This window comes from Mixophyes fleayi, chromosome 3 (assembly GCF_038048845.1).
Source record: "Mixophyes fleayi isolate aMixFle1 chromosome 3, aMixFle1.hap1, whole genome shotgun sequence".
Classification (NCBI taxonomy): Eukaryota; Metazoa; Chordata; class Amphibia; order Anura; family Limnodynastidae; genus Mixophyes; species Mixophyes fleayi.
Genome location: NC_134404.1, coordinates 73,992,736 through 74,013,078, shown reverse-complemented (window position 1 = coordinate 74,013,078; position 20,343 = coordinate 73,992,736).

The following is a 20,343-nucleotide window of genomic DNA, read 5'->3' as shown; positions in this document are numbered from 1 at the left end:
AGATAGATAGATAGATATGAGATAGATAGACAGATAGATAGCTAGATAGATAGATAGATAGATATGATATAGATATAGATATTAGACAGATAGATAGATAGATAGATAGATAGATAGATATCAATGACATAAATAGATAGATAGATAGATATCAATGAGATAAATAGATAGATAGATAGATAGATAGATAAATAGATATTAGATAGATAGATATGAGATAGATAGATAGATAGATAGATATGAGATAGATAGATATGAGATAGATAGATAGATATGAGATAGATATTAGAGAGAGAGAGAGAGAGATGAGTTAGGTAGATAGATAGATATCAATGAGATAGATAGATAGATATTAGATAGATAGATAGATAGATAGATAGATAGATAGATAGATAGATATTAGACATATAGATGGATAGATAGATAGATAGATAGATAGATAGATAGATAGAGATAGATAGATAGATAGATATTGGATAGATTAGATAGATAGATATATAGATAGATAGATAGGTAGATAGATAGATAGATATGTATGAGATAGATATTAGATAGAGAGATATATATTAGACAGATAGATAGATAGATATATAGATAGATAGATAAATAGATAGATATGAGATAGATAGATAGATAGATATGAGATAGATAGATAGATAGATAGATAGATAGATAGATAGATAGACATTAGATAGATAGATAGATAGATAGATAGATAGATAGATAGATAGATAGATATGAGACAGATAGATGTTAGAAAGAGAGATTGATAGATAGATAGATAGATAGATAGAAAGATAGAGAGATAGATAGATAGATAGATAGATAGATAGATAGATAGATAGATATGAGATTGATAAATAGATAGATATTAGATAGAGAGATAGATAGATATGAGATAGAGAGATAGATAGATAGGTATGAGATAGATATTAGATAGATAGATAAACAGATAGATATTAGATAGATATTAGATAGATATGTATGAGATAGATATTAGATAGATAGATAGATAGATATGAGATAGATAGATAGATATTAATTAGATAGATAGATAGATAGATAGATATGAGATAGATAGATATTAATTAGATAGATAGATAGATAGATAGATAGATATGAGATAGATAGATAGATAGATAGATAGATAGATAGATAGATAGATATGAGATATATAGATATATTAACAGATAGATAGATAATATCTATCCAGCCAACCAGAATTAAAGCATTTAGATGCTTCTTAGAAACAGACCTCTCTCTTACTTTAGAACATAAAGATTTTATTTGTGATTTGATTTAATTTATTTTAACTCATAACTATTTTAAATTTCTTCATACATTTTACCTTCAGTTGTGTGGGACAGCCATGGGGACTATTTTCGCGCCAAGTTTCGCAATTTGGTCATGGGTATTGGGAAAAAGAGTTTGTCCTGAACCGCATCCCTTACTCTAAACACATTATGTTATATCAAAGATATACTGACAATATACTAATAGCATGGGAAGGTGATGAAAAATCTATAAAAGATTTTTTAGTGTATATTGGTTCTAATAATTTCAATTTAAAATTTACAGCAAACTACAATGCCACCAGTATAGAATACCTTGATTTGGTTCTTTCAGTCACAAACAGTAGAGTTGAATCTAAGAATTACATAAAAATGTTGGATACAAAAAGTTACCTCCACTATAACAGTGGGCATGTTAAAAAATGGAAGAACACCATTCCCTATTCCCAGTTCTACAGAATAAAAAGAAACTGTAGTAATGCATCTCAATGTAATGAACAATTATCTATTTATGCCGAACGGTTCAAAAATAGAGGCTATCCAGATACACTTATTAGCGATGCCATGACTAAAATTAACCAGGTGGACAGATCCAGTCTGTTACAGTATAAGACTAAATCACAAAAGGTTTGACACAGTTCCTTTCATAGCCAACTATAATTGTGTTGAACATAAAATTAGAGCATCAATCGGGAATCATTAGGAGATTTTAAAGATGGACCCGATATTGATGGATATTTTATCTGAGAAACCTGAAATTATTTTCAGAAAAAGCAAAAATCTCAAGGATAACCTAGCTCCTAGCATGTTGAAAGACAATAAAGAGACTATTAGGACAACAATTCTGAATTTGAATGGATTTAATAAATGTAACCATTGCAATGTTTGCAAATATGTCAATGGTGAAAAGTAGGTTTTCTATAACTACGATAATAGTACGAAATTTAACATCAAACAATTTATGAAATGTCCTTGCGGTCTGAAATATGTGGGTAAGACAAAACGCCCACTTAAATTAAGGATTCAAGAACATATCCGCCATATAAAAAGTAAAATTGAAAGTCATTCGGTTTCTAAACATTTTATTAACAAACATAACTCAGACCCTGTCCCCATCACGTTTAAAGTGATTGGATACGTTCAGTTAGGACCTAGAGGTGGTGACATTTAAATAAAATTGTCCCAAAGAGAAATGTTTTGGATTTTTCAACTCAATACCTTGAGTCCATATAGTTTCCATGAGGGTTATGAGATTGCCCCTTTTCTCTGAAAATTATTGACCACTACAGCACTTTATTGTAGTATTTGGTAGCCTGATATGTTGTATTATTAGGCCTATGTTTTTATATGATGTGTAGGATGCCTCCTGGATTATATATTAGGATTGTTATTCATATTTATGTTGTTTAGTTTTATGTTATATTTATATGATTATTATATATATATACATTTATATAAATAAGTAATATATTTTTTGTTTTTCATTCATATATGTACTTGCCTAGGATACCATAGTTTATTTTTAGGATATTGTTATAAGATCTATCCTTATAACACACAAATAGGTACGTACACTGGCGCTACCGTTTTAGACTCTCAGGGAACCTCTGAAAAGAGGACTGTATATCCTCAATCCTCTCGTCATGCGAGGTGCATAATACAAGAAAAAACAAAGAAAAAACATGGCATAATAACGTATGACACTGAATAAAGTCCACCACCACTATGGGGTATGAGATGATTCTCAAAAATAGGTGATGTCAATGAAAACTTCCAATAAGCACCCGTGGTGTATTCTCCAATTCTCTCCCCCTTAGGGTGTATGCTTACATAACAGAAGATCAATATGCGCCTGTAGGGTTGTGCTCTGCTCCCTTAACAGTGTTGCAGTATGTGTTTTCTTTCACTCAACTCCAACATATCGACATAAAAAGAAAAAGAAGCAAAGCAACCACAATAGTGCATTATCACAAAGCACATTTATTTTCCATAAAAACAATCTGAATGATTAGAGTCAATAGTGTGGACCCGTACCAAGTGTAAAGTATAAAAGGGCATGTGTATAAATATTCACTGCTGCAGTTCAGTTCCAATATAAACAGCACTGTCACCTGTACACACGATAACCGGGTCACCAGCCGCCGACGCGTTTCAACCCACAGTCCAGGGTCTTTCTCAAGGCATGCAGTGAATATTTATACACATGCCCTTTTATACTTTACACTTGGTACGGGTCCACACTATTGACTCTAATCATTCAGATTGTTTTTATGGAAAATAAATGTGCTTTGTGATAATGCACTATTGTGGTTGCTTTGCTTCTTTTTCTTTTTATGTCGATATGTTGGAGTTGAGTGAAAGAAAACACATACTGCAACACTGTTAAGGGAGCAGAGCACAACCCTACAGGCGCATATTGATCTTCTGTTATGTAAGCATACACCCTAAGGGGGAGAGAATTGGAGAATACACCACGGGTGCTTATTGGAAGTTTTCATTGACATCACCTATTTTTGAGAATCATCTCATACCCCATAGTGGTGGTGGACTTTATTCAGTGTCATACGTTATTATGCCATGTTTTTTCTTTGTTTTTTCTTGTATTATGCACCTCGCATGACGAGAGGATTGAGGATATACAGTCCTCTTTTCAGAGGTTCCCTGAGAGTCTAAAACGGTAGCGCCAGTGTATGTACCTATTTGTGTGTTATTGTGTATTTATTATTGAGTTTTTGGTGGAAGCTCTGGGGTTGGTACACGGCTGCACACCTTAGTGAAGCGCCCATAAGATCTGTTCCATTATACTTAGATCTATCCTTATATTCATTGTTATTCATCACCTATTATATGTCTTAGATTCCATTTACATATATATATATATTTATATAAATTTTAAATAGTTTTTTTTTATAGTCAATGTAGTTACTAGCTTTTATATATATCTAATATATTCCTTTGTTTATAACAAACAGATTTGTGTATATTATTTTATTGCTTTGTATTATTTATTGCTCTATATACTAAATGTATCCCCTTTTTAAAGTTGGCCGTTGCTGTCTTATTGGATATAGGCTTTTATTTTTAGCCCTAAAGGAAAATGGCTGACGCCACTGAATTGAATAATGAGTTAGAAGTGAGCCATGTCCATTATATATAGTGCTGATATTTAGCTGAAGTATGTCTCATATAGCTTTAACCAGAATATGATATTGCCAACGGCTGGCGACTATCAAAACACAACAAATACAAATAGTAATTGACCTCATAGTGTACAAAATATACTCTTTTTTACTACTGGAAAAATCAGAGGTAAATCATCTACCTCTGATGAAACCGCCTATTGCAAGGGGAGAAGAAATGTGTCAGTTGATTGAGTTGCTTGTTATATTCAAAGGAGACCCTTTACATTGATATTGGAATTTCATGGTTTCATACGGCTTCCGAGTTATCCGGCTCATACAGATATAGTAATAGTTTGGATTGTGCTTCTGCTTTCCGGAGTTGTGCAGACAAGGAGTAAAACTATCAGTACTGTAGACACAGAGATCCACATCGCATTTCAGCTGTGCTGGGGATCAGGGGCGCACGCAGGATTGTCAGGGGAGCCATGAGAGAGCTGCTGCGCATGCGCCCGCGCATGCGCAGCAGCTCCGCTTCAGCAGCGCTGTCCTATACAGCAGCCGAGGCGCTGCCAAAGAAGCGTCCGCGGCGGTGCTTCTTTGACAGCGCCGCGGCTGCTGTATAGGACAGTGCCAATATGGTGGGCACTGAGTTAGTGCAGGGGGGTTTCTGGAGACTCAGAACCCCCCCCCTCGTGCGCCACTGGGGGATCTGTCCTTTCATCAGTGGCAGAAGTCTATTGCAGCAAAGTATGCTGGAACTGTCTTATTCAAGTTGAGAAACATACCACCATATTTACTTAACGGATACCATCTAATTGCCTCAGGACAAATATGTATATGGACTGGTGCAGGGCCATCTTAACAACATTATGGGCCCCCGGGCAAAGCAGTGCACCGGGGCCCCTAGATATACATATAGGTATATAGAGATAGAGATAAATAGATGCACTTGCTCAGTGACCCTTGTAGGTTTTTTTTGCAGGTTTTTTTCTTTTGCAGGATTATTTATTCTCATTAAGAGCCCTGCCTATGGCGCCCCCTTGCCTGTGGGGCCCCCGGGCAGCTGCCCATCGTGCCCAATGGAAAAGATGGCCCTGGACTGATGATGCCATGTTTGGGTTGCTATGGACATAAGTTAATTGTTAGGTAGGATATATGCAATGTATTGACACCTATATTAGCAGCCAGTAATGAATTTCTGGGCCTCATTATGAAATGTTAGTTAAGCTGAGCATTATGAATTATTGATTTTAATATTTTAATAAATATTTATTTACTGATATCTGTTGTCAGTGCTCTCATAATTGTATTATTTGTTTGGTATTAGTAATAGGTTACATTACCTGTTTTTTGAGAGCTGCAGACTAGATAGGAACCATTTAATAGGTAATTCGTTCACTAGTGCCTGTTAATTTTTTTTTGTCCTTTCCCAGTGGCTAGTTCATACTACAGACCTGTTTCCTGGTGACTAGTATACAAAAACAGAATCCTAATGTATTGTCGTGTGTCTGTATTGTTAACTGTGCAACCTCAGAAAATATAAAGTTAAAACAAAACAGAATTATAGACTGGTGTATAGTATAAAAACAGACCTCTTTCTGTTGGCCAGGGCACAAAACAGCCATTTCTTTATTACTAGATCACAAAGAAGAGCTTTTTGTGGTGGCTAGTGTGCAAATCAGACTGCTTTTATGTGGACAGTACATAAAGCAGACCTCACCGTTATGGCCACTATAAATATATTCACCTCCCATGTGGTGTTTTGCTTTAGACGTGTGATTCCACACAGAATACAGCCACATTGGTACCCTCACTTCAGTTAAAGAACATTTTTTTAGTTTTACTCCTTAAATAGATTTTGCCTCATTTATGGCTTAAATCAACTGTAAGAGTGTGAGAACAATGTGACTCTTTTATGCGGCACTTTTGTGAGCACAATGCGCTTTATTACATTACTCAAAGTATGTGTGGAAATTCCGATCTGTGCCAAAGGCAACACAAAGGTGCAAAATAAATACCATTAAAAGTATCAGACCAAAGCTGCCGACCAAAATCCAAGTCCTTCTACAGAGTAGAAATGGCCATATACTTCTCCTCTAGTTGGGAAGGCCCATTAAAAATTCCCTTTCCACCCCTTTATTTAATTTCAAAGATCTTGCGCCACAAAAATAAATATTCTTTCTTCACTGCTGTGCAAGACTAGGGGGTAAATGTATCAAAGTGCAATTTTGCAACTCCAGCGATTTTCTCGGGAGAGTTGAAACTCGCCGATGTATGAAGCTGAGATTTCATGCAAAATCGCCAGAGTTCTGCTTCTGTTAAAATCGCTACTTGCAAAATCGCCAGAGATCAAACTCACGACTGTTTGCCACTGCAGCTATACAGATCTCAAATGTATAAAGCTGTGAGATAGCAAACTCAGGAGAGTTTGCTTCAAAACACGCCAGATACAACACGCTGCTTGATAGCAACGTGTTGTAGAAACACATCACTGTTACACTGCCCTGGCAGTGTTAAAACTGTAAAGAATAGATAAAAGTTGAAAAAAAAAAAGCGTGAGGTCCCCCCACTATTTAGGCTTAACCCTAGTGCTGCCTGACTAGTGCTGGTCCCGTGAAAATCGGGGAAAAATTTTGCGTGGGGTCCCCCCGATTTTCACTTTACCAGCACTAGGCAAACCAGCCAGGGTTGGCGGCACTATAGCAGTGGGACACGCAGCAGGGGTCCCCCTGCCATAATGACTAACCAACCCTAGACTGTTCAGCGCTGGGCTGGATTCCCTAGGGATTGGGGTCCGCCGAAATAAACGAGCGGGCCCCCCCTCTAGAAAGAACCAGCCCAGTGCTGATAGCACTAGGGCTCTTCCTACTACCCCTAGGCTGTGGGTAGTAAGGTAATACGGCGATAAAGATTGAAAAAAATAAACGGCCGCCATTTTGTTTTGTGGAACTACAAGTCCCAGCCAGCCAGGTTGCCAAAAACAGTGTGGCCATGCTGCTGCTTGTATAACTACAAGCACCAGCATACCCACGGCAGCCAGGGCATGTTGGCACTTGGAGAACCACAAGTGCCAACATGCCCTGACATCCCTGGCTTGCTGGGACCTGTAGTTCCAACAAAAAAAACGTTAAATAAATAACAACACCCTAGTAAAAACCACACATATTTATTAAAAATAAAAACCCCACAATAAACACACTAACCACCCTCATTTAAACCACATCTATTAAAAATAAAAATACCCCAAATACTCACCAAAGATGTCTTCTTTCTTCTTCAAAATGTCCAGGCTTGCCCCAGTCCCAGCAAAATTATACTTCCATAATGTACAGGCTTGAATAATATCTTCTTCAACTTCGCCCAGAAGGGGCCCCTTGTTGATTGAAGTCTTCATTGCTTCGGCCAGGGGGGCCCCATATTTGTACATCCCGACACTTTCATCTTGATTGAAGAAAAATAGAAAAACTGTGGAGCCGCCGCTAACACCTCCTACTAGGTAGAAGGTCTGGTACGCAATGAACTTACGCTCATTGCGTAAGCTCTAACTACTGTATTATGTGATTTTCCCACGCTAGTGGGGGAATCACATAATACTGTACATAGAGCTTACGCAAGTAACGTAGCTCATTGCGCATGTGCAACGCTACTTGCGTAAGCTGTATTTACTGTATTACATGTTTACATGTTTGACAACACGCTGTTACAACACAGGAGAGTTAGCTAAACTCGGGAGTGTTTACATCGCACAAAATCGCCAGAGATGACCAGCGATTTTGAACTTCAGTGTCAAAATCGCAGCTTGATACATTTCAGGGTTTTTTTTCAAAACTCGCGGGTAAACACTGGCGATTTGCCGCGATTTAAACACGCTGGCAAACTCGCACTTTGATACATTTACCCCTAGATGCACTATTGTGCCCACTTAGTACTTTGCAAGGAATGGACAGCTCTTTCCCTTGACCTGGGAAAACTTTACTTCTCCTCAAAAGCCAATATCTTGCCCAACATGTGTATTTCAAATAACTAAAACACATATTGGGATAAAAGCTAGATTTGCACTGTGGATCAGAAATTTGCAGTTCCTAAATGACCTTCAAAGAGTACAAAACATGCCCCTTTTCAAATGCTTACTGTAAAAATCAAACTCCTTTCGTAGTGGCTAGTATACAATACAGACTTCTTTCCTGGTGAATAGTAAACAAAACAGGCCCCTTCTCTGGTGGCTAGTATATAAGCATACCGTGGTCAGTTATCTAGGGTACAAAACAGCCCCTGATTACTAGATTTCAAAACAGATTAATTTATGAAGTGTACAAAATAGACCTCTTCCCTGTGTTTAGTAAGCAAAGCAAACCTCTTTCATTTAGCCAGTTGTATAAAGCAGACCTCCTTGTTGTGGCTAGTGTACATATACTCACCTCTCCTGTGGTGCTTTAGTCTAGTCAGGTCCTCATACTGCTATCAGCCTGTATTAATACAGTCTATCTTTCCATTTCCTGTTCTGCACTGAACACCGAGCTGCTGCCCGAGTTCAGTGCAGAAGAGACAGGGATTGGATTTAGCAAATAGCATTGACTGATAGCAGCCGTGGAACTCTGCAAATCCCAGCTGTAATTCAACCCTGCTTCAAGTTCAACATTGCTATTTGCAGTCACTTTACTTATAAAGGCCTCTAAAGAAACAGCAGCTTAAATCAGTAAGGGAAGGAAAGCTCATTCAGCTGTCTCATTGTTGGGATTAGTGATGGAGAAAGTGGTGTAGAGTATACAGAGTGATGTGCAGCTACGAATAAAGGGGACAGGCCACCCGCGCCTCTACCTTGATCCACTACAGATTGACCAATCAGACGGAAGAACTAGATGGAAAGTTTTTTTCATATTCTCAGTAGATTCCAAAATCTCTGCCTAAATTTATAAATATTCTTCAAAATACAAGTTTTGTATTGTGTTCTCTGTCGCCTCTGCAGCAGCGTTATAGGAACTGTGACTGTATTTACGCCATTTTTACTCACCCATTATAACTTTAGTTCGCAGCCAAATTATCTCACTATAATACAATGTACTACACAGTGTGGAATTACCTTTTCTGTAAATAATATGTACATTCTTGAATTGTATATTTACCTCACTAATCTGGGCAGCATGCAAACATTTTTGTCCGCTGCCAAAATCAGAATAAATGCAACAATGTAATCCGGCATGATGCGTTTTGCAAGTCACTGATAAGTAGCAACAGCATGAGTCAGCTAAATGGGTTCCCAAGACTCAGGGCCTCCTATATAGAGGCTCACTGTGGGCCTGTCAAACTAATCAATGCAAAGTAGCTGTACTCTGATTGGTCAACGCGCTGGAAAGCCAGTCTGTAGTGGAGACACCCCACATGGGTTCTTCTGACCACTATTTACAATGAGCTACATTACTACAATGTAGTTTATTAATATAATCTATTAATTAGGTGAACAATAAATGGGTAAAAGAGGATCTATGTCTGGGAATTGTTTTTCTAATAAATAATTTTTTTTGCCATGTGTATGTATGTCTGTGTATTTTTTACAGGTGCACTACAACGCCCTGAGGGACCAGTGCTAATATGTCCTGACAGCCATGGTTATGCTGGTACTTTTAGTTCTACAAGTGCTAGCATACTCAAACCATTTATGCATGCCAGGGCTTGTTGGGACCTGCAGTGCACCAGCAAAAAATATACATATTTAATTATTACAACTTTATTACCTCACACCCACCGCACCAGGGTAGAGGAAAGAGCACCCGGTGCTTTCTGAACAGGGATGAGTTTTCCTTGGGGGGATCCACATTTCTTTTGCGGTCCTAATTCCCCTAGGGAAGTTAGCCCCATGCTGAACGGGCTAGTGCTGGTTGACATTATGAAGGGTGGTGGTCAATCTGTGGGTTTCCTTGTCATTTTTCCACCAGCCTAGCCTGTCATAGTCTATTGCAGGCGACAGCTTTATTTGGGGGGGGGGAGGGCACGCTGTTTGTCCACCTGTTATTGCACTACCAACCTAGGCTATTGCTGGTAACGCTTTTGGGAGGGAGAACATGCTTTTTTTGTCTATTTTTTAACACACTTGCAAGGGCCTATGCTAATGATCATCGTTATCAGCAAGTATCTTGCAGCAGGGGTCAAGCACCTACACCGCTGAGAGTGTGTTTGTAGTTGTCTCTCGACCTTTACATAAGTAGGAAGTAGGTGAACGTTTCTTTACTGTACTAGCACTACTTTGAAAGGCCTCCCCCCCACACTCTCTCTCTCTCTATAAGCGCACAGAGGAGAAAGTGTAAGATGACCCTAAGCATAGGGAGTAATGCTTGCGCAATTTTGATGCTCATGCGCAGTATAGAAGTGCATGTTTTGAGCAATAAAAGGGCAATCGCGTCCAATTCTAAATTAACCCTTAAGTGTCAACAGAATATCAAATATGAAGATATATTTTGAATGTATAGAAATAAAAGAGGATAAGATCTTATGCTTCTTCTTCAACATCAAGGAACTTAACATATCAAACATAACAAAAAGCACTATCATATGGTATAAGATTCCCATATACCATGTGATAGTGCTATTTGCATATGACTATTTTCTTTCTTTACATGAACAGTATGTCTATGTTGTTAGCGCGGGTAGTATGACCTTTAACCTGAGAGATATATAAAAGGACATGTGACTATATACCTGCATCACCTTGACAAAGACTTTTTTCAAGTTGAAACGCGTTGGTATGCAGCAGGTAGAACTGTGGAGTATTACTCGAGGAGAAGCCCATTAGGACGGCAACAGCCCGAATGTCTCAGCTTAATGTTTGGACGCTCTTTACCTTTTTACCATCTGGTACGTGTATACTCATACAGAGTTTTTTTACTTATGTGTCTTTAACATTTGAATAAATGTGAGTTCATTTGACTCAGATGTGGTTTCTTGTATCATGCGGAATTATGCTATGGTATTCAATTTTTCTTTCTCTACATGATTATCATTGGAGTAAACTACATGTGTCTCATATGAAGAGGAGACAGTCTGGAAGTCTGTGATCATGTGGACAATTGAAAATAAGTACTATCATATATATGGAGGAGACTGTGGTTGGACAATCCACGTGGAGGAAACGTGGTGCCTTTATAGCACTTGAATTAGAAAAAGCTTGTGATCAGTGGATTCATTAAGTTTGACTCTTTCATTATATATATTTTTTTAAATATATTTTTTTTATATTTTGTGTTTATGGATTATGTTTTAGTCTTTTTAGAGTATTATTGTTATTATGTTGAAGAAGAAGCGCTAGATCTTATCCTCTTTTATTTCTATACATTCAAGTTTTACTTAGCATTTTGTGGGTATAAACGCTTTGAGGAAAAGTAGCTGCATCTTTTAATAGAGCGCCTGTGGAAGCTGTTAATTTTGTTTTTGTTTATGAAGATATATTTATCCAAGACAGAATTTGACAAAAGTCCTAAACTTTTGATTTTGCCGACTTCTCATTTTTTCCAAACATTATGTGACAAACACTTGGCTAATACCGCTTTCATACTGCCGCCCCGGCAATATCCCGGGTTTTTCAAGCCGGGTTTTTGCCGGGGCTCGGAGCGTCCCAGCTCAGAAACACCATTCATACTGCACCTCGGACCCGGGAATTTCCCGGGTTGACCCCATTCATACTGCACAAGTCTGTGCCCTGGCAATTTGTGGGAGTCATCACCAGAGCAGTTTTCATTGGCTGAAAAATGGTGATGTCATTGAAAGGTGACTGTTTTTTTTTTCTTCCACTGGCTCCCACCGATGACATCATTCTCCAGAGACAGGCAGACAGCCAATCAGCTTGTTTTTTGTGCAACCCGGGTTGAAAAACCCGGGTTGCACCATTCATAGTGCAGGCAACCCGGGTCCGACCCGGGAATTACCCCTCAATAAATCCCGGGTTGAAGACCCGGGTTTTTAGACCCGGGATTTTTGACTTGTACCATTCATACTGCACCAAGACCCGGGTCGTTTGAGCTCGCCCCGGCAGAAACCCGGGATTTTGGTGCAATATGAATGGGGTATTATTTAGCTATGGGACTGCAAAAACAAAAAAGCATTGCAACATGGTTGGACCAGGTGCAAGTTTGTACAGTTTAGCTGAATGCTCTGATAATTCTAAATGAGGCCCTTTATGTACAGTCCAATCATACTTCACAAGAGAGCAGAGCAGCTTAGAAAACAACGTACTGCTATGTTAATGAACCATTGGTCCAATTTGATGATACTATTTTTTTACTCTGATTCCTGTCAATGCAGTGAATCCTATAGTTGCAGCTTTCCATGTGTTCTATCTACTAGAAGAATAATACCTAGCATGGTAAAAAGTAGACAGTGTATAACTGATGGTAAGACAAGAAATGCATAGACAGCACTCTGCTCTAGCACAGCAGAAAGAACAACACAAATGCTGCAGTCCTCAGCTTCATTTTCAAAAATGCAGAATTTATTAAATCATTTTGGACACAATTAAGATATAATTAGTTGTATAAAAAAAACTGTCTACTATTGTGGCTGGCTTGCAGCTTAGATAAGTTGCATAAAACAGAAACAATCTCACACATTTATTACAAAACTAATGGGTTGCTAATTATTACTATTATTATTTGTATGACGCCACAGATTTCGTAGCACCTGACATAGTACAAATATGAAATAGGTGAAAATGGTAGACATAACTAGAGATGGGTGGGCTCGGTTCCCCGAGATCCGAACCCACCCGAACTTTGACTGCTCGGCTCGGTACTCTCCCTCCCGTTCGGAATCAAAATCGAGGCAAAACGTCTTTGTGACGTAGTCGGATCTCGGAGCTCGGTACTCGCAATATTTGAAATGCATAAATACCCGCCTCCACAGCAATCCATCGCCATTTGACAGAGGGAGAGAGCAGGGTTAGGTCACAGGCCGTATTAGAGCAGGGACAGAGCAATAATTGTACACCTTATTCTTTCTATTATTATTTCAATTCTATTCTATTCAATTCTATTATTATTACCAATTCTATTAGCAATTGTTAGAGCAGGAAGAGAGGAGGATAGAGGTGGCTTTTTTTGCAATATTTTGCACTACAAGTGCTTTGGGATGTCCCATATTCCCCAGTGTGAAACAATAATTTTTCTGGCTGCCAAAAGTCATATTAAGCAGCAGTATTTATACAACATTTTGCACTACAAGTGCTTTGGGGTGTCCCATATTCCCCAGTGTGAAACACAATTTTTTCTGGCTGTCAAAAGTCATATTTAGCAGCAGTATTTCTACAATTTTTGGCACTACAAGTGCTTTGGGGTGTCCCATATTCCCCAGTGTGAAACAATAATTTTTTTGGCTGTCAAAAGTCAGATTTATCAGCAGTATCTATACAATTGTTTGCACTACAAGTGCTTTGGGCTCATTAAAATGGATTCAAAGCAGTCCACATATGAGCAGAATCAGTACGTCATCTGGTAAAGCCTATGTAAAAGTACATAGTCTTTTTAAATCAGGGAAAAAAACACACTCCCCCTAAAAATTTACAGTGTTGAAGCGAAAAAGAAGTGTAACTGAGGAAAAGTTAAGTGCCGATAAAAAAAAAATTGCCAACAACACACAGTGGCAAGAAAGAATGAGGCCTTCGCCTTTCTCTATTAGTGGCAGATCAAAAAATGTTACTGAGCCTTCTTCTTCTACGGTCACTCGTGATTAAGCAAGATCAAGTAATTTGAAGTCTAAAAGTGGTGCACAACTACTGTTACACGTCAAAGCCAAGCTGCAAGAAAACAGTAAGGCTTTGGAGGATAATGTATGCTCAGAATCAGAAATTACACCAATCCCTGTGGAGAGTCCACCCACCAGTGGCAGCAGTTCTGGCACGTGACAAGATAAAGGCCATTGTCATGCTTGGGCATAAAACCAAAAAATCCACTTCTTATGTGTGGAATTATTTCTACCCAAATCCAGACAACAGTTGTATAGCCATTTGTAGTGTATGTCTAGCCACAGTCAGTCGAGGAAGGGACCTTAACCATCTTGGAACTGTCTATGTTACAGCATTTGATGAGAGTTTATGGCAAAGTGTTGGGAAAAGCTGAAAGTTCTTCCAAAAAATTTACAAGCACTCCATCATCAGCTAGGACCCTTCGGTCACCGACATCACGATGGCTACAAAATACACCCACAACACCATCCTTATCAATATCCTCAGTAGCGCTCGGAGTTAGCCCTGCATCCCACTTAGTAAGGCTGGATGACTCCTGCACTATAATTGATTCCTCTGAAGAAAGCGTTAGTCCCACTGCTGCTGCTGTTGCTGCTGATGGGGGTGAATCGTCAGCCCAGAGGAAGGCCAAGAAAAAGAGCAGTCCTACATTTAAACAATTGCAATCACAAATCACAAACTGTGAAACAATCATTTGCTAGGGGAAGCAAATATGACAGCCGTCACCCAGTTGCCAAGCGAATCACAGACGCCATGGCTGCCATGTTAGTGTTAGCTCTGCATCCAATATCCACAATAAACGCAGCTGGTTTTTCACAGTTAATTGAGGTTTTGTGTCCGCGTTACAGAATTCCATCGCGACACCATTTTTGCCGTAAAGCTATTCCCCAACTCTACCAAAAAGTGTGTACAAATGTAGAGATTGCGCTGAAAAATGCCATTCTGCCCACTGTCCACTTAACCACAGATATGTGGACAAGTGGAAGTGGGCAAACCAAAGACTATATGACTGTGACAGCCCACTGGGTTGGTCATTCGCCTTCACCAGCAGAAACAGCAGCAGCATGTACACCACTATGTAACATTTGTCACAAGCAGACAATTCTTTGTATCACCGGCTTCACTAACAGGCATACAGCTGACAATTTGTTACGAAAACTAAGAGATGTGATTGATACATGGCTTATACCACTTGGACTCTCCCCAGGATATGTCATTTCTGATAACGCTAACAATATAGTGCGAGCATTACAGCTGGGTAAATTCCATCACATTCCCTGTTTTGCTCACACCATCAACTTGGTGGTGCAGAACTTCCTAAGAAATAACCGTGAGGTGCAGGAGTTGCTTTCGGTGCCCCGTAACATTTCAGGCCATTTCAGGCATTCAGCCACAGCATGTAGGAGATTGCAGCAGCTCCAAGAACAGTTTAACTTGCCCTGCCACCAACTTAAGCAAGAGATGTTAACTAGATGGAATTCCACCCTGTACATGCTTCAGATGATGGAGGAACAGCGCAAAGCCATCCAAGCGTATTGCACAAGCCATGACATTGGGAAAGGAGGGGGGATGTATTTCACTCTAGCACAGTGGGGAATCCTTTCAGTGTTGTGCAAGGTGCTGAAACCATTTGAAGTTGTGATGTGTAAAGTGAGTGCAGACCCTGCTAGCTTGAGCCAAGTCATTCCTTTAATTAGACTATTGGAAAAGCAGCTTGAGAAACTGAAGGAGGAGATGAAAGCAAGCAATTCCGCAAAGTATGTTGGCCTTGTTGATCAAGTACTTACTTCGCTTCACAATGATCCTCGAGTTATCAAGATCTTGAACTCTGATCAGTACGTTTTGGCCACTGTGCTTGATCCAAGGATTAAGACCTACATTGAGTCTTTGCTTCAAAATGACCGAGATGTGAACTTTTGCAAGGAGCTATTGCTCAGCAAGTTGTCCGCTGAACTGGGCCTTGGCTTGACGACGTGTCCTCCTTCAGTTTCTCAAGCAGCTGCTGCTCGCAAAAAATTAAATTTTCCAAAAAGAAGCAGGGAAGATGCTGGGGGCAGACCAGAACAGTTTAACATCTGGGCTGGTTTGAAGGATTTTTCAAAAAAATCTGTGACCTTGCCCATAACTCCATCCAAAACGAGTATTAACATGCAAAGGATGGTGGAGGCTTATTTTCAAGAGGTAATTGATATGGAAATGTCAGACAGTCCCTTTCCTTACTTGGAAGAAAAACAGGCCATTTGGAAACCCATATACAAACTTGCTTTGCAATACCTAAGCTGCCCACCCTACAGTGTGTACTCTGAACGAGTATTCAGCACAGCCGGGAACTTAGTCAGTGATCGCCGTAGAAGGTTACTTCCAAAAAATGTGGAGAAAATGATGTTTATAAAAATCAACTACATCTTCCACGAGGAAGGCCTTCACCATCAAAGACATTCAAGCACTGACAGTTCTCTAATGGCGGATTCAAGCGGCGATGAATTGATAGTCTGTGATGATGACGTACACACTGATGAGGTTGAGGATGAAGCTGAAGATGATGATAACATCTTTTTAAAACTTTCTATTTAAGTGTATGGTACCCCCAAAGAGGAAAGGGACTTGGGGCATTTTTTATATCACTTACCGTCTTGAAAGGCTGCTGTTTTGGCAATTTCTCAATAAGGGTAGGGTGTCATACACAGACTGACCCCAAACTGGCTTTGTCCATTTCAATTAATATTGTACAGTCTATAACGGCTGAATTTTTCAGTATTTTCTACAAGTGGAGGGGGGCCTTTAGAGATAGAAACCAAACTGCCTTTGTCCATTTCTATTTATATTGTACAGTCTATAACGGCTGAATTTTTTTGTTTTTTCTACAAGTGGAGGGGGGCCTAGAGAGACAGAAACCAAACTGCCTTTGTCCATTTCTTTAGATATTTAACTATAAGTGTAGGGTGTAATATACACCCAAACACGATGGCTGCATTGCCAATATGCATAGATGGAGAGGAAGACAATCTGGTTTGTGTGTAGAATTAATGACGACCTACCAGGAATTAAACTGTTTTTTTCATAATTTATTAGCTTTACAATTAAATTACTAATCCAAGAAACAGGTGAAGCACTAAATTCGGTTATTTTATGCCCAAAAACATTTATTTTTAAACAAAATTGCAAAACAAAACCAAACAAAAACAAAACCAAAACCAAAACACGCAAGGGCGGTTTGGCAAAACCAAAACCAAAACACAACGATAATCCAGATCCAAAACCAAAACCACAACACGGGGGTCAGTGAGCATCTCTAGACATAACATAGTTGGCTCAGACTGGCCCACCAGGGTCCCGGGGAAGTCCCCGGTGGGCCCCACTACCTGTGCCTCTCTGCGCAGTCCGTCCCCTATGGAAAGACCAGAGCCTGGGCACCCCAACTAAATGGAGGACGCTGAAAAGTGCGCTCATAGGGGGATGGGCTTTGACTGTGACAATGTATGTTGGGTCATAGAGGAGCCGGTCATTTATGCACAGTATTCAAACTTTGCATATGGTCAGGGCCGTTGCTAGCAAGTTGGGTGTCCCCCTACAAAAAATAAATTTGCGCCCTCCTCTTTTATAAATTATTTGTTCATTCAATAATGATTTTTCTTTTAATAGAAATCATATAATACACTTTAATAAAAAAGAGTAATACAAATAAATACATTAAACAGCAAACATGAATTGCTTTATGAATAATATAAATGAAGCATATGTATTCTTTGTAATAAGATTTTACATTTTGGCAAATTAGTTTGGTTGTGTCCCTTTCATGACATGGTGCCCCCTCCTTCATCACACAGTGCCCCCTTATCACATACTGCTACCCTCTCCTGCATCACACACTGCCCCCCCTCTCCTCATCCACACTGCTGCCCCCCTCTCCAGGGTCGGTGCAAGGTCTCCAGGCGCCCTAGGCAAGGATTCAGCCTACCCCTCCCCCCCCAACCCACACCAATATCCTCCTGCGAGGCTCATTGCAAGAGCTCGCCGGCCTGCAATAAGAGACAGCCTGGCAGATGTTGGGGCAGCCTACCATTAGTCCAGGGTCGGCAGGCTGCTCTCGCCCCCACCCCACTATATAAAAAGAAATCATTGGTTTGAAAAAAACAAACAAAAACAAAACCAGAACGATGCACAAACCATAAAAAACAAAAAAACAAAACCAAATCAAGTAGCCTCATTAGACAACAGGCCTATCGAGAAAATTCCCAGTAAATCCTATGGCTAATTCGCCCCAGCTTACAATCAATCAGTGATTACTTTGGTTCAAGGTGGAGTGTAAAATAAAAATAACAACACTTACCTTCTCCTGGCTGGCAAGGCTGCAGTCCAGATGCACTGATGCCTGATGATGCATACTCTCAACGCTGTCTAGGCTCCATGTCTGCCCGTTGGCAAGTTACTGCAGTAACAGCAGCACATTATTTAAAATTGCTTACTGGTGTAATAAAAGTGTGTGTGTGTGTGTGTGTGTGTGTGTGTGTGTGTGTGTGTGTGTGTGTGTGTGTGTGTGTGTGTGTGTGTGTGTGTGTGTTGTGTGTATACATCCTTGCCGACACTTGAATAGAAATCACCATAGCTTATGAATATAAAAATTGCCTAATTTTACTTTTTTAGAGACTACATAAATACAAAATAAACAAAAAGATACAGTACCAACTACTTATTTTACAATTAGTTTTTTACCTCCCAACTACCTTCCTAATTTTTAAAAAAACATTTTAATGAATATTTGATTTATTTTACTTACCTATTGTTTTTCTCTTGGCTGGTCAGCACAACAGGAGCTGCAGGGGGACTCAAAGTGTCAATGGTGACACAATACTGCTCCTCACCTTCTTCTCAGAGAGAGAGTGTGTGGAGCTTGAAAGAAAGGAATGATGGGGAGCGGGCAGAGCAGCCCTACAATAACTTTATTTACACTGACAGACAGTGTGCAGCAGACAGATCCTGTGGGCGGCACCGCAGCAGGCATATGATAAATTGACAGTTGGTCGTGCGGTACCGCCACACATCACAGTGACACTGCTGCCGAAGTACACAGCTGACGCCTGCGAAGCACTTCATTCATCCAGTGGCCGCCAAGAGCTTCATTCATCCTGAGTCCGCCATGCACTTTATTCAGCCAGTGACTGCTGACAACTTCAAACAGCCGTTGGCAGCAGCCCCCCGCACAACAGCCTAGGGTGCCCCCCAGGTCCCAGCGCCCTAGGCAGCTGCCTAATGGAAGCGTCGGGTCTGTCCCTCTCCTCCACAACACGCTGCTCTCCTCTCCTCATCCACATTGCTGCCCCCTCTCCTCCACCACATGCTGCCCTCATCGCCTCCGTCACACGCTGCCCCCCTCTCCTTATCCACATTGCTGCCCCCTCTCCTCCACCCCACGCTGCCCTCATCTCCTCCACCACACACTGCCCCCTCTCCTCCACCACACGCTGCCCCCTCTCCTCATCCACATTGCTGCCCCCTCTCCTCCACCACATGCTGCCCTCATCGCCTCCGTCACACGCTGCCCCCCTCTCCTTATCCACATTGCTGCCCCCTCTCCTCCACCCCACGCTGCCCTCATCTCCTCCACCACACGCTGCCCCCTCTCCTCCACCACACGCTGCCCTCATCTCCTCCGTCACATGCTGCTCCCCTCTCCTTATCCACATTGCTGCCCCCTCTCCTCCACCACACGCTGTCTCCCCTCTCCTCCACCACACGATGCCCTCATCTCTCCATCACACGCTGCCCCCTCTCCTCATCCATATTGTTGCCCCCTCTCCTCCACTACATGCTGTCTCCCCTCTCATCTACCCCACGCTGCCCTCATCTCCTCCACCACACGCTGCCCCCTCTCCTCCACCACACGCTGTCTCCCCTATCCTCCACCACACGCTGCCCTCACCTCCTCCATCACACACTGCCCCCCTCTCCTCATCCATATTGTTCCCCCTCTCCTCCACCCCACGCTGTCTCCTCTCTCCTCCACCACACACTGCCCTCATCTCCTCCATCACACACTGCCCCCTTTCCTCATCCACATTGTTGCCCCCTCTCCTCCACCACACGCTGTCTCCCCTCTCCTCCACCACATGCTGCCCTCACCTCCTCCATCACACACTGCCCCCCTCTCCTCATCCATATTGTTCCCCCTCTCCTCCACCCCACGCTGTCTCCCCTCTCCTCC